The sequence below is a fragment of the Balearica regulorum genome, chromosome 8 (assembly GCF_011004875.1).
Source record: "Balearica regulorum gibbericeps isolate bBalReg1 chromosome 8, bBalReg1.pri, whole genome shotgun sequence".
Taxonomy (NCBI): Eukaryota; Metazoa; Chordata; class Aves; order Gruiformes; family Gruidae; genus Balearica; species Balearica regulorum.
The window spans coordinates 2,796,694-2,812,788 of record NC_046191.1 but is presented as its reverse complement, the minus strand read 5'-3'; positions in this window follow the sequence as shown (position 1 = coordinate 2,812,788).

Genomic DNA, 16,095 nt, shown 5'->3' with positions numbered 1-16,095 from the left:
GGCAATATTCTCTGTGACCTCTGATAGCGCTGCTTGAGCAAGAATTACAAAATTCAGCCTTTGGAGAACAGCCTAGTGATGGTGCAGGTTCTTATTACGTGTCAAAGACAGGCAATTTATAAAGCAAGCTGAGAGCAGAGGCGAGCCTGCGAGACAGAAAGAGATTCTGAACTTCTCCAGAGGCCAGGAAGCCGTTTCAGGCTTTGGATACGTTCCTCCCAGAGAAGTACCTGCAGCAATAGAGTTCAGGCTCTCGACTGAAGACAAGTAACGACTAGAAAGAGTCCTCAGGGCTGCTTTTTCCACATATACGCAGCGATGGTGAGCCTGGGAGAAATGGGTACTGTATTAATTATCAAAGGAAATATCCCCTGAACTGAAACAGAAAATGTTTGGTAGACTCAAATCGGTTCTACCAGAATATCGCAAAACATAAACAGACCTGGATCGTCCTCTGAATACAGTGGCAGATATCAGTGAAATTGTCTGCTGGTGCAAATGAAAAGGGACTGTGGATCATCAGATAAAATAAACCTGGAGTTTGCCTACATTGACTGAGCCCCTGAAGTCCCTGAGATGCTTCCCGGTTAAGTGTGCAGGCTACGAGCTAAATTAACAGTGGGATACATGTGAACTTTGACCGTTCCTCTGAATGGAGAGTTAAGAGAACAAGTGGCCTGACCGGACAGCTTCTCAAGCTGATGCTTGTTAAAAAGGCAGACATGTGCTATAACATGAAACACTCGGCTATAAACTACGGCAGGACCCATTTGTGCCTTGCAGCTCGCGTCGTCCCTTGTGGCGGTATCTCGGCAGGGCTGGAGCAGCCGGAGGTTGGGAAGTCGGGTCCAGCTCTTCCCTTCCATGTGCAGTCAAGCATCGAGAAGCTGAAGATTTCTTCTGCAGGGACCCAATTAAACACGGGGAAACACTTCACCAGGCAGTGAAAGTTTTCACCTTCCTGGTTTTGAAGCTGCATTCCTTTGAATGCAGATGATTTAAAATAAACAACAACTTGTCCCACCTTTGGCATTGAACAAAAGGGGATTTAGCGTAAACCAAGAAGCGAGTCCTCAGGACAAGCCAGAACACGCTGCCAACGCCCCCGTCCTCACCTGCCCTGGGAGAGCTCAAGCAGCCAAGAAACCGAATGCAGTTTGGAGCACAGATGCTTTATCTTGCCTTATACGCAAATGATGGAAACACATCTCTCAACCTTTTTTTCCGCAGCAAGGCAGCTGCTATTGGGCAACTGCAGTTCTTGCCAGGCACTCTGCAGGATGATCCCCACATCCTTCTCGCCTCCAAACTCACCACATCGTTGTCCTCTGTCTTACACAGAGAACCTCAACGCTCCAACAAGCTTGATCTACTTTTGCTTTGCCCCGACACAAGTCATCGCAAGATGCATTGCAGGGATGGTTTGCGTCCTCGGCAGAGAAAGCCGAGGTGTATTTGCACACCAAAGTAAGCCGTAGTTGTAGCGCGTGTAAGCGCGTTAGTGTTGTGAAAGTAGGGTTGGAGGGGGGTTCCCTGGGCTGAGAGCGATGCCCCTGCCTCCCGCCACACACGGCAGCCGTCGCTCTTCATCACCATGCTACACTTGTATGTAAACTCCCCCCATCACCTCTTCTTTTCCAACGCCAAATCAGCATTTTCTAGGGCAAATATAATCTTTCCATGTCACCAACTACGAGTCCCTTATTAGCCCGCAACGAAGGGTCGTGCATCATTCGCATACCATGCACCGCAGAGAGCTCGCAGTGCTCCAAGATTCAAACAGGTAATAACAAACAAGAATTGACAAGACTAATGAGTCCACCAAAATTGTAAACACTTTAGTTTGGTTTTTTTTAGTGCATTTGATAAAAGTGGACTTTTAGCTCATTATTTATAATGGTTCCTCCATGAAATGGGAATTGCAAGCTTTCTGCAAGCTAGTAATAACTTTGTTCACTTTTATGGCATCTCTCCTCTGAAGATCTTAAAGTATTTTTAAAACATTAGCTAATTACCTGTGACAACACACCTGTCAGATGGGTAGACGAAGGGATAAAGCAGCAGCAAACTTCCCCCAGCGCTGGAAAAGTGCCGCGTTTTGGCTGGCGCACGACTGCTGCTGCCAGCCGGGGAAAGAGCAGCGCGGGGAAGGGAACGGAGCAGGGTGTCTAACATGATGGGAAATGTAAATTCCTGAAGATGGAGTTTCTGAGGGGCTGCTTGGGGTTACTCCTGTTGAGATTTGTCTGGTGGTATATCTGGCACATGGCTTCGTGACATCTTTAAAGTCGTGTTTGCCACGCTATTTCTTTGTTTCCCCAACTAAAAGGAAGAAACTAAAGAGACGGCAGCATGGCATCTCCCAACCCCGGAGGAGGGCTCATAGCTTCAGCTTCCTTTTGTAAGGAAAACTGTTATTTTTGCAGTGCTTTGCACGGAAGAGCCGGCTCCGCTCATCCCCCTGCGTGGCTGAGAGACGTGAGCTCGACGGATGGCTGAGAGCCTGGGGACTCTCCCCGCCACGGCTCTGCCAACCACAGCTGCTTTTGCTGAGCTCCAGTTTGGAAACCTCCACCAGACCTTTCCTCCTGGCACTAGAACGACCCTGAATACCATGGAGCATGTGGCACGTAGGGACGTGGTTTAGCGGTGGACTGGGCAGTGTTAGGTTTACGGTTGGACTCAATAATCTTAAAGGTCTTTTCCAAGCTGAATGATTCCATGATTCTATGATTCGTGGTGCCCAATTCAGATTCAGGCCCTTTGCCATACTAATAAGGATTGACTTTTCAAAGACACTTCTTAAAGAAGGTGTTGCCCCAGCTTACAAAACCCCAAATAAGCAGTTTGCAGCTCTCTGTAATGAGACGGTCTGAAATATAGAACACCAAACATAGTGAAAACAAAACAGAAATAAAATCAGTACTGCTCACCCGTAATCATGAACTGTACCAAAACCCACCCCAGCCACTGCTCTGCCCCAGCATTTGGTTTCCCTCCACACACAGGCTTAGATTTGACTTCTCCAAAGCACCCCCCACCCCCCAGGCGGCACATACCAGTTCTGCGCTGCGGTTGTCTTGTGGTGGTGTATAATTTTTTTATTTGTCCTGCTCTTTGTTGCTAGGACCGTAGAAAGGCAGGAAAGGGGAGTGTGCGGGGGGACTCCTCGACTCGGGGCAGCTGAGCTCCTGGTTTTGCAAGGCACCACATCATCCAGCTGCTGTTCTGCACCGAGTGAAAGGTTTTCTTCTCACTATTCTTCCTTTTGGGTAGATGTTCCAAAATACCGTGTCTTAGCGGCTAGAGACGGTCTAACCTCCCGCCCAAATGCCTTTGGTCAATTTTTGCCCTTATGTTCTTTGTGCCAGCGTTGTTCCCGAACACAAATAGCTCTTCTCTCCTGCTCCCGCTCCCTTTCTCAGGTGTCACCTTCCGGATGTTCTTCCTATTTTTATCTGTTGACCTTGTGCAAGTTAGAGCCGAGTATTTTCAATGCGCTTACAATACCTGCTCATGATGTTTTGGAAACTTCTAGGCTTTTTTGGAGAGGGCCTGGCATTATGCCCCCCATGATGCACGCCTACAGCTTTGCTGTCTTCACGTGCTTGCGTCTGTGTCCAGAGCTCTGACAGCGACAGTCATGTGCATTGTCCTATAGCAACACTTCTCCAAGCAGCGTTCAGTTTATTTCGTTTATTCTAAAATTTGTGCTGTGGGTTGGGGTTGGTTTTTTTTCCCCATTTGCAAAACTAAACAATTTGTGTGAAAGTCAGACAAATTAATTTACAAGTGCCAAGTCTGTATTTGCTCAGAACTGCCCTTTGGATGCCTCCTGTGCTGGGTTCCCTGTCCGCGTTGCATCTGTCACAGCACAGGTCCCCCTCGGTGCCCAGGTGTCCGGCATGCCGTCGCATTGCAGCTTGCAATCCCGGTGCAACATTGCCCTCTCATTGCAGCACGGCCATCTCGTTCCGGTGTTGCTGTCTTATTGCAGCTCGCAATCTCACAGCAGCATTGCCGTCTCGGTCAGTACGTGTGCCGTGGGTGAACCAGGCACCTTTTTTTTGATCCTGCCCATTTTCAAGGTCTCTGCAGAACGTATTTTTCTATAACCGTGAAGATTCTGAGGATGACTTCAGGGAGTCACGAAACCTTACCTGGGTCAACAAAACCCTTGACAGTGGCAGGTTCTCGCTGTGGGTGCTGCCACTTGCCCAGCCCAAACTCTACCTTGCAGCCTGGAAAGCACATCCAAAACTGTCTTGTCTTACGGGAAACCCACGGTGTGTGTGTATAAGGCATAGCGGGGATTGACTGAACGGGATTGTTTTCATCTAGGGAAGTAAAAACATCCTGAATTTGTTAGATCTCAATGAGTTTGCTTCAAATACCAAGCCACTTTTGAAAAATAAAAGTAGCCAATTTATTCCAATAGAGCAAAGGGTTAAAGCCTTGATTACAAAATCAGAAATTATATTAAGAATAAATCATAGAAACTAAAAAAAAAAAAAAAGAGACTTAGAAGGCACTTTGCAGTCATCCCTTGCTGTAGCTGCCGCACAGGGTTTCCCTGCAGCCATCCACAGCGCGGAGCAAGGTGGAGCACAGCCTCTGCCCTGGGTTTCTTTGAAGCCTGGCTCGGTCCCTGGGCAGAGCGGCAGCTCAGCACCGCGGCTCAGCACCGCAGCCCCCGCCTGGTCCCGCAGGACGGCCGGGAAGCCCACGCTGGCTGCTCGCAGGGTCCCTGCAGCCGGCACAACCCTGCTCCTCTTCTCGCAGGCAGAGTCACCTCTGCCAGCTGCCTGTAGCTTCCTGCCTCCTCCTTCCTGCCTGTACGCGTAGGCTGTCAGACTCCCGAGCTCTGGCTGGGCAGAGGCAGTGCACGGCAGACGGCTAAGACGTCCGTGGGCTTTGGGTTGAGAGCCCTGAGTCCATCCCTGTCCCTAATCCCCGCTCAGCTCGTGGCCTTTGGCTTGCTCAGCCCCACGGCTCCATTTGCTCCGGGACTCAGAAATATTCCCAACCAGTCTACTCCAGTCGAACCAGATGAGCCAGAGATGTGTGGAAACCTCTGGTACCTGCTGCGGCGGAGGCCCGGCCAGCCTGACCGCGTCGTGGCGGTCGGCAGGATGCCCCGGCATAGTGGTGGTGGCTCCCACTATGGGGGCTTTTCTCTCCACGAAAATAGAGCAGGGGGGATGTGGTGGTGTTTGAAGCTGCCAAAGCTCAAAACGCAATCTTCATTTTAATGAAATTATATCATCTTCCATGCTACATACCTTCACATGTTGTGTCTTTACTAATGTCTTTTAAAATTCATTTCCCCTGCTGTGTCGGAGCCGCTGACCTCCCCTGCCATATTGCCTCCAGATGTCTGGGGGGGAGCAGGGCGAGCGATCCCCGCGAGCTCCTCACCCCCCGCTCGGCGGGCACAGCCCCTGCCCCCCCCCCCCCCCGCTCATCTGGTATTTGTAGTCACTTTAAATGAGCATCATCCACGGAAAGGTGGTCCCCCGCCTCCATCCCTGGCTACTCTTTCCCTTTTCCATCCTCTTTGAACCGTCTGGGGAAACTGGTCAGGACTGAAATCACCTTTTTTTCCCCCAGTGGTTTAAGTTTATCCCTGATGGGTTGTTTTAATTGGCACCTGGGTCGCTGGGACGAGCTCTGCAGCTGCGGCTCACGCTGGGGTGGCCATGGCAGGGACCCGCAGGGTGAGGAGAAGCCGTGCGGACCGACGTCCTCGGGGCTGACGGCCTCTAGAGCTGCATAAAGTGGGAGAAACGTTGGCCCCAGTGCAAAAAGTTTTAAAAAAAGTGAAATAACTGGAAGCCAGCAGGTGAGAGAGCCCTGTGCCTGCTCCCAGCCTGCGTCGGGCAGCATCCCTGCTCTCCTCGCCGCGTCCCGGATAGCAGAAGTTTGCCAACATGATGCTTTTCCACGGGCTCTTTAGCTGCATCAGTATTCCAGGCTGCTTTTTTATTTACTCCAGATGGGCTACAATAGTTTCCTATCTTCCTCCTTTGGTCTTTTTATCTTTTATTTCAATCCAAACAATTTCTGCGCTTCTTGCCAAACTATATATTGTATCACATTCTTTCCGTCTTCAGACACAATATCCTCCTTGACCCAGGCTGGCACGTTTCCACCTGCCCTGTTCTGTCTATTCCTTCTACAAACTCTTATTTCAACATTAAAAGCAAACCCAGACAGATGCGATATCCTGTTGTCTGTCATCCCAGTTACACAAAGTGTCTCTTCAACATCAGGGGGACAAATTCCCATCCCCTAAACTCCTGGAGCCGTCCAGGAGGGCTGGACCGAGACCATCCCTTCAATATACATGTTGGTACATACTTTTGCTGAGCATCCCTTTTAAGTGAATCCTCCGTTTGCACGTACACCCAACCTCTCTTCCAGGTTGAGTCCTGCAGTTGCGTACTGCTGCGTGTGCCAAAAAGTACATTCTAAATTTCTAAATCGTTTCTGCTTAGCAAGTCAGGACAGCGTTTAATTGCGTAGATACCCTGCTGCCTCCCAACACCGTCTACTTTAGAGCAAAAATTACTTTTATTTTTTGTTCCAATTTGTTATTTCTCATCTTCAGCGGCTAGAAAAAAAAATGTGCGGAGACCCTTTTGAGTGTTTCTATGAACGTTTTCAATATTGCCAATGATGTCATCTCTGCATACTTTAATCTTTTGAGGGAAAGCTAAGGAAAGCCTGCATATAGGAATAAATGAAAGCTACTCCTGCTGATGAAGAGTATTTGAGGTACTGGTCGTACCATCATATTGTCATTTCTCAGCACCTCCAAATGCCGGGCAATGGTCCCATATAACCACGGACACTTAATTTAACAGATTGTGCCGGATTTCCTCTCGACACTTCCGTTTTCTGTAATTTTTTAAAATTTAGTTTGCATGGACAATGAAATGAAAAATAAAAAAATTAATGTCTCCACCAAAAAAAGAGAGAAACCGCTCTACTGATAAGTTCAAACTGATTTGACTAATAAGTCAAATCTAATTCACGCAAATCATAATACTGGGGTAATTTACTATCATTTCAAAGTGGGTGCAAAGGTACCTTTGAGTAGTTAATCTGGTCCACAGGCTTGTGAGGGCTTTTTTGAGATTATTGATGCTCAGGGAGGAAGAATCCGGTTTGACTCTTGACATACATGAGTATTAATGGGTTTGCACTGGCATGATTTGGACAATTTAAAATAAATTTGATATCATCGTGACAAATCCTTAATACAGAGCTAGTCACACTAGGTGAAGATGCATTTTAACTGTCTTTTTTTTTGGTATAATTTTTTTAAATATACTTTGCACAAATTAAAATTTTCTGCCATAGAAATGGCATTTTAAGCTGGGATAATTTGGGTCTATTTGTAGTTAAGGAAAATATTTTAATGTTGCTACGTGAGCAGCTTTGACTCGACGTTGTATTTTAACAGATACGCTTCCTATAAGAGAAATGCAATTTAAATTTCCTTAATTGCTAAATAATATATAAGAGAAGGGAAAGAATTAATGCCTTTCCAGGCTGAGACCTAAAGAAGTGCCAGCTGAAAGGTGGAGTTCTCTGTGGCTTTGCTGTGCTGTAGCTGAGGTTGCTCTAGCCATGGCCCCATCTTAATTTGTCATTCACACTGGAAAGCAACTACAGGGTCTGCTGGGAGATCCTTTCATTGCTGCTGTTAAAAAAGGCCATTTTCTTTGCAAGCCATTTGTCTCTGCCTTGTTTATAACAGCAGGAGGTATGGCTACACATGTCTATCATATTTTAAAGGGCCATTGGTGATAAGATGATCAGAGGAATGTAGACTCCTTGCAACCACTCGAGTCCAACAAGCTGTATATATCCAATACGGCGAATGGATTATTCTGCTTTTCTCTCATTTTAAATATACAGTCATTTCCAATAAGACTGTCGGGTATGAACATATTCTGCAGAATATATACAGTGGCTGTGCAGCGTTACTGAGTGGATAATTAACCGACAAGGGTATCAGCGGCATTTTATAAATGGTAAGTATTCCTCCACCTTTAATGAATCATTAGCAATAAATTTGCAAGAGGCTTTGTGGAAAGTCCCCACCAATTTTCACAATGCAGTAACATTAATTTCCTATGAATTTGTTAGCAGGTAGAGGTAGACACCTGGAAACTGCTCGCGCTTTAATGACTCCTACTAAAGCAATTGCATGTGTTTGACATTTCATTTTGATTAGGGTAAAGATCATCTCCATCAATGCATGGAGAGCACTGCGCTATACAGCATTCGTGAAACATTCACATCATGCAACGAGGTACTGTTTCAAGCGAGGATTGAGACAAACCCACACCCGATCTAGACTTCATGGTTGTCATAGGGCAACTCAACATCCATGGTGGCAGCGCTCTACAAAATGGGCCCTCTAGACTGCAAAATATGGAGCCTTGCCACTTGCATTAACGAGGATGCTCTGCTGATTGCTGGCCACACCGAGCCCATATATACGTATGGGTTCCTTGCTGGGAAGGCTAATGGTGCCCGCACCCGCTAGCCAAATCACTGTAATATTTCCTGTGGAGTTGTGATCTCATTCGTACGTAGCTATCGTTGTGCCACGTGCCTTTGAACTTCTTCCTGCTGCAATGAAGACATGGAAAAACTTTAGGTGAGTTCAGTCACATGTTAACAAAGGATTGATTACAAATGTTTGGTTTCCTCCTTAACACCACGGAGGGCCTTTGTACTTTTACCAGGTTTTCAGTCTTTAATGGTCAACTCCCATCTTCCTCTTGAACGAGATATCCTCCGGGGCCTTCGAACACCTCCAGACTGAACACGGTCTCTCGACCACGCTTCCAAAATCTACCAGCATAGAGAGAAATTATAAGCAAAGTCAAACTATGATTACATTATGTAATGCATTTGCTGTCACCAGCCAATCTACTAAATGAACCTTCTAAAATGTTATTATCATTTTTGGCTACCCTCTGACCCTACTTTTGTCTTCACTCATGAGAAGGACTGCAAGTAATGCCCTGTGACATTTAAATGCAATCCGCTAACAAGAGCCTTTTCACATGTGTTAGATTCAACCTTCACAATTAAGGGCATGAATAACCAAAAAATAAAGGTCTGATTCTTTGCCACATCTCAGCCGTTCGTTAGGTGATGGAGCTGAAATCTGTGATAAGAATCGGAAGGCAGAGCCAAACTGATAAGTTGTCTAATCCTGTTGATGGAAGAAGAAAAGGAAAACCAGCTGGGATTTTTCACTCTTTGTTCCTTTAATTAAGTCTAGACTATATGTGTTGTACAGCTTGGAAATATCTGGAAATATTTATCAAATTGCGTTCTGATTATGATGTCAGTAATCAAATTAAAAGAATGAATTTAGGAAAGAAGAAATATCAGATTTGCAGATCCGTGTTGCTTAACAGAACATCCCTGAATGTCAGAGAGAAATGTTCTTTCTTCCCAGTTTGTAAAATTTATTCTAGCCAGCACTTCTGATTCCCACGAAACTAGAATTTTACATCACTCACACCAGAGAAGTGACGTGGATGAGAGGATTTCACTTCTTGCCCGCTCTTTCCATTTAAAAAAATAGAATACCCGTTTCAACCTTCAAAAGGATTTTTTCAGCAAATCTCAAATAGTGTAAGAAAAAAGGAGCTACAGGGTTTTATGATCTCAGGTCTGAGGGTTTAGCCTTCACAGATTGTACACAGTTTCAGTCTATTCCTTTATATTTTCTTTTAAAATCCTATCTTTACTAAAATAGCTAAGGCTTCAAACCTATGATGACTTATACGTGTGTCTAACTTTAGGTTGGAGGAGAATTTCCAATGAGTATCTGTGTATTCTAAATATAGTAAAATAGCGGCTTGGTCGGAGTTTTCTGTTGGTTCGTGCTATAACAAAGAAGAACTAGCAATGGATAAAGAGTAAGCCAAAAAAACCCCCAAAACTGTGGAGGCATGGAGTAACACATAATATTAATCAGATATGCAGAAATCACTCTTCGTTAGCTGCAGTACTTAAACCAACACCTCGTCTCATCACAAGTCCCATTTTGGAGGAACGTGTCTGTAGGTACTGCCTGTCATCAAAGTTGGCGGTGATGTTACTGTTTTTTCAAGAAAAATCTTTTAAGAGAAGGTAAGTGACTGGATCCTCTGGATTCATACCCGAGCTGCATGTTTTGACTGTTATTTAATTAGCCCATAAATGAGCTGTTTAATTAACAGGTGGTTTAGAATACACAATCGTATTCCGAATGCAGACTTAAAAACCACTCTCTTTGATGGCTTCTTTTTTTTTTTCAGTTCAGGAATACTTATTTAGTTGATCCGTCAAAAAATGTTAAGTCTAAAGCGAGTGTGTCATTATCTGCTATTTTCCATCAAACGGGAAAATCTCTCGAAGAATATATTTTTTTTTTTAAATCTTGTAACATTACAAAAATTATAGATTCAAGCGCATTCCAACCTTTTGATTGGCAGACCTCTTTCTCTCACTGTTATTGGTAGCAAAATTAATTACTATGCTTAAATCTCGGCAGATTTTACAATCCTGTCCACAAGATAGCTGCAATTTGCAGTGACAACACAGGTCTAGGATTTTGCAGGAATTCTACTAAGAAAAGTAGATGTCATATGTAACCGCAGTGGTGAGATGAGATACTGTTTGGGGGAGTTTAAAGAAAAGGAATAGGTCATAAAAATGTAATAAAAGCTGTAACAAAACAAAAGATAGCAATTCACTCTGAAAAAAAAGAAACCAAACAAAAAAATTTCTTAATTTTGGTGCTTGTCTGTACTCTGACACTGAGCCACTCTGATGGCATTCCCCAGAAGAATGCAAATTCTACCTTTTCATTCATGTCTCGCAAGATAGCGATGTTAGAATCAGTATTTTTTCAGCTGTTAGAATACACATTTCCATTACTTCTGTAGGTTTTAACGAGTGGCCAAATTCTGAACCACTGAGCTGGATACACTGAAAACGTAACCACCTGTAGATGGTGTCATTTAGGCATTTATTTAGGTGCACATTAGCTATTCCTAAAAACGTAATAAAAGAAAATTCCACTTATTGACTGCCTGATTTCAGAGACCATAACCAGCTCAAGGTGTTCCTGGAGCTCAGGCTACGGTGAGGATCCCGTGGCAGCCCGGCTGCTAAAGGCTAAAGAATTCCAGATGTGCTGGGCCAGAGAAGGAGGATGGGGAGGGTAGGACTCCAGGCACAGAGGAAGGTGTTCATTAGGCGGGAAAGAGCCTGGGATTTTGGCCTTTGTTCTTGGGAGTGTATTTTAATCAATGGTTGTTGAATGTAAAATGCACGACAGAGCACAGCCCGGCACCCAGGCTTGGGAACTTGGCTGCTGAGGGATGTATCCAGTAGATGAAGCTGTTGATGGAGGTGGACACCATCGAGCTGTCTCCTGAGAAGGTGATGATGCACCACAGAGATGACTATCACTCAACGTGGTGAGTGGAGCTCCACCCTGCCGTAACTTCAGAAAGGACTTCCCAGAACAGCGGGAGATGGAGAAAGGGAGACCTGGGTCCTGCTGAACACGCAATCCCGAATCACAGGAACGCTCCTCAGCAACTTCCTCCATGACTGGCTGCATCCCTCATCCAGCCGGGCTGGTGAAACCTGTTAGAGAGCACACTTTCACTGCGTGGCTCTCCTCAGACTTGCTTACAACTCTTCTTGCGCTTTGATTATGTGCTGGAGTTGAGGGATTTAAAGTTCATGGGCGTGTTTTTGCTCACCCACCGGGGATGACCACGTTGGCAGGCGGCTCTCGGGCCTCACGGCTTTGCACCCGGGAGCATGCTGGATCCTTTGCACGTTCTCGGAGATGAAGATCTCGTCAGCCTGTTTACAAAGTGCTCCACAAGCCACATCAGGAGGTCCAGCAGAAGTTACTGCTTTGCCCTACAAGCCTTGCCTCGCCTGCGGCCGGGCCGTAGGGGACAGTGCTATTAATAGCAGTGCAATACCGCGTTTAAAGTGTCTGCTCAGCGTTTAGAACGAGGTTCAGATTAGGGACCTCAAGGAATCCCCGTGACAGGGACAGCTGAGGTATATACTGTTTCCCAAGAGATGGGAGAGACGGATGGCTCTCACGTTCTCCCTGTCACCATTACAAATACTTCCCTCCAACTGATCTTGTTGTGACAAAGTGAAACTCGTTTAGTCCCATGGGAGATCATCCTCTGACGCCCTTAAAAATCGCTGTTCACATCACTGAAAAACTGGCACCCCCCGTTATACGGCAGGTTCGTTGTACGTCAGGGAACGACTGCGCAGTGCTCGCTGCTATGTTTATGTTCCGTCCTGTGGCAAGACACGGTCCCCCGGCCAAGAGAGAGGATAACTGCACCTCGTCACAAGACGGGAGTCTGGGATTGCATGGAAGGTACACCAGAACTTTTGCTTTTTTCAAATAATAAAAATGAGGTAATTTTAATTTTGAGAATGAAGCCAAAGGGAAAAAATAAAAACAAACCCACGCCACATTTTGGTGCTGTGAATTCCATGGCATCAACAGGAAGATAAAAGAAGAGATGCAGAAGGAAGATAAAGAGATTAGAGTATCAGAATTATCACAAATATTGCCGGTAGCAGTGCCTGTTCCCAAGGCTGCCTGCCATTTCTCAACGATAAGATCCAGGTTTTCAGGTTTGGGGGTTTTTTATATTCGTGCTGGAAAGCTCCTAGCTATTTTTCGCTTTAGACTCCAAGCTATTCATGCTGAAGGGTTCAGCCAGTTCTACGACTGAGGTTATAGAAAACTATAAACAAAGCTGTTTTGTTGCAAAAAGAGAAAAGTTGGGGTTGTTTAGGTTTTGCCACACTGGCCAAGAGTGTGCCCTTTGATACACCTATGAAAATCCAGCCAAATTTAGCCAAATTATAAGCCTCTGAAAAACTATGGCTCGCATATAATCAGTGAGCCTTTGCTAGAGTCTGGCAGCTCCAAGGGTGGAAGCACGCTGTGAAAAGCCAGCGACTCCCATAGCTAAGGTAGAGGTATGGATTGTTCACGTGATGGGTGAGAAGTTTGATGCTGAGTGTAGTGAGAGGTCCGATCCTGTACTCTTCAACACCCGAGACGGATGATGTCGATAGCTGTTCCAGCCTCGTGAAGGTTCCTAGCTGGCATCCGCTGCTGAGGCAGACGGGCGCGCGCTGCAATGCAGGGCGCTGCTGATGCGAGATGATATTGAAATTGAAAACAAGTTTAAAAAAAAAAAGAGAGAGAAAGCATCTGATGCTGTTTTTGGAAACATTTTTCAGATTATCCTAAAGTTATAGAAAAAGTGCAAGTAACACAATATTTTGATTTTAGCAATAATCTCAGAAATAGTATCTTCCTAATCATGTTTGCTCTTTCCATTCGCTGAGCGTAGCTACGGTGTAACACAGAAAAAGAAGAACCACGGGAGAATGAAGAGATCAAGAAACGTGAATTAGAAATGTCTACCCTGTGTTTCACAGCATGGGCACGTCCTTTTATCCATAAGCATGAAAAATGCTTAATAATTCATATGGTCTTGATTCAGGACAGAACCATGGGTATTCAAAGAATTCCTTAAACATGTTTTAAATGTCGTTTGCCTCTCATTCACGATTTGCTAGGAATACCACCCGGTGAACTATGTCACTCCTTGATGGATTTCCCTCCTGAACTGGGTGCCACGTTGCTAAATGAGGTTATCCTGGGTACCGTACAAGCAAAGGAGACATGCTGAAGGCATCAGGTTGCTGGGGTGAGGAAAGCTCATCAGCCGCGAGTTAGGATGAGGTGGGAGCCTCAGGTTGAATATTCTGACGTCTAACTGTGGCTGGTGAACTATTAACATCTAACAGGTTGGTTCTTTACAGATAATTACGTGATTATGTAAAGGTCATGACTTATAAATTGCCATGGGCTGCTGGACAGCTGATTTAAAAAAAAAAAAACCCAAACAAACCAGGTCATCTGCTTTTATGGTTATATTAATCCCTAGCCCTTTGACTGCAGCTTTCCAACACTGTCTTCGCTGTCTATCACATTGTGATAAATCATGTCTATTATTTTTCCTATATCATGAACTTCTGTTGTAACACCATGCTCCCACAGTGGCTTTGTTTCAGGAGAAACAAGATGTGCTGAGACGCCCTTGTGCCCAGACCTCACCCCTGACATGCATTTTCAGGCGTATTTTTGCACTTGCTTAAAAATTTCAGCCCTGCAAAGATGATAGTTTGAAGCCTACGAGTTTGTTTTCTTCCTTACATCATCTTTGAGCTAGAATTTAGTATAAAATTAGCTGATCTGAACGGAGACGGCACCAATAACGCCGCGATACAGCTATGCTGCTAGCATCAGGTTTTTTCAGTGCTGAGCCGTACAGCTGGGCACAATGCTCACTTTGAAATCCCACACCGCGCACGTGATGGCTTTCATTAAAAATATTATCTGGTGATGATGGTGCCACGGAAAGAACGCTCTCATAGGCACACTTACAGACCTGGGCTGGGGACGGAGGAGCCCGAGGCATGTTTTCCATTTTCATTACTGGTTGTAATCCGTAGGGAATGACTGAATAGGTGGGCAGACGTTGCACTGACTCTGAGGCAAAACTTGGAGTTTAGAGTCTCGTAAGCGCTGCTGTGAAAATGGGCACGTATAAGGAGAACAGACGTAAGAACAGGGTTATACAAATGCTCTCCCCATCAGCAATTCATGAAGGATGCTCCAGGAACAGTTATTTCTGACGTATAACACAGTTTGTAATCTGCATACAAGGAAACAAAGTTTAGAGAAGCCGTTTCCAGATGCATTAATCAATTGCTACTTCAAATATCCTACACTGAATCCAAGAATAAGAGACGCTCCCCTCGGCTTAATCCTGACACGTCAGGATGTTCAACACGTAACTCTCACGAGTCAGCAAAGATCAAACTTATTGAGAAAACGAGAACTGTAGCCAAAACTAACACAAAGATGTAACTGCCAGAGGAGAAAATGTTTAAAAATATAATGGGAGGGATGGGAAACCAAACAGGAACACGAGGAAAGTAAGCACTTCAGGCTTAGCTTGCGTACAGCTGCAGCGTAGCGACAGGGCTACGGACTAGGAGAGAGGATCAGGCAGAAAGTATAAAGCTGCCAAGCAAACATTCCGTTCACCTTATAATTTTTTGGGGCGTCTGTTGTATTGCTTGCAGGCGTGAAGATTAGTATCGTAAAAGAAGTGCCACTTTCAAGGAGATTTTCCAAAGGTCAGACCATGCTTTTTCAACATACGATGCTCCTGATTTGCTACAAGAGCGCAGGGACTTGCTACAAGGTGAAGCAAGTGCAGCAGCCCAGGGGTACCACAGAAGAGACCTCTGTTTTCATACGGATTTGTACCTCTGTACGCAGTTAGATCACAGTTTTTACAATATAAATTAAATATTTATCTGTAAAGGAACTTTAGAAGTTACGTTAATAATGCAATGATCTCTACAGAGGGATATATGCAACTAATAAACTTTGATTTAGTACTTGTTGAATCATACACTACAGAAATAGTGCTTTTGTTTGGTGCCATCACATGTACCAGCTATTCTGGAGACATCTCACTCGTTCTGTTTCCCAGCGTTGCCGTATACTGACCTATTCGGCATCTGCGTATGCTGCTGTCAAAAGCATATTTACTCCCACTGTGGTGCCGGGATTTATATCTGACATGTGTTCCTCCAGCACCCAAACTCCAGATTCATTCTTTTCTTGCTCTTTAAAAAAAAAAAAAAAAAAAAAAGGGATATATTTCTAGTGTGGCCTCATTTTTGCAAATCTTAACGGCTGCATTATTTATGCCAGAATGCTGTTAGCACAGCAGAGGCTTCATCTCTTCTCTGCGTCTTACTGGTCCTTTCCCTCTCCAGCCTGCAGCAAGTATATGCTCCACTTCTGGGGATGCCAGAACCCTACAGCACCAAGCAAGGGCTCGTCTTTTCTCCAAGGCTTGTTCTAAAGCAAGTGGAGACAGATTTAATCCACAGCTGTCTCAGCCTGACCATATGAAAGTCCAGCCT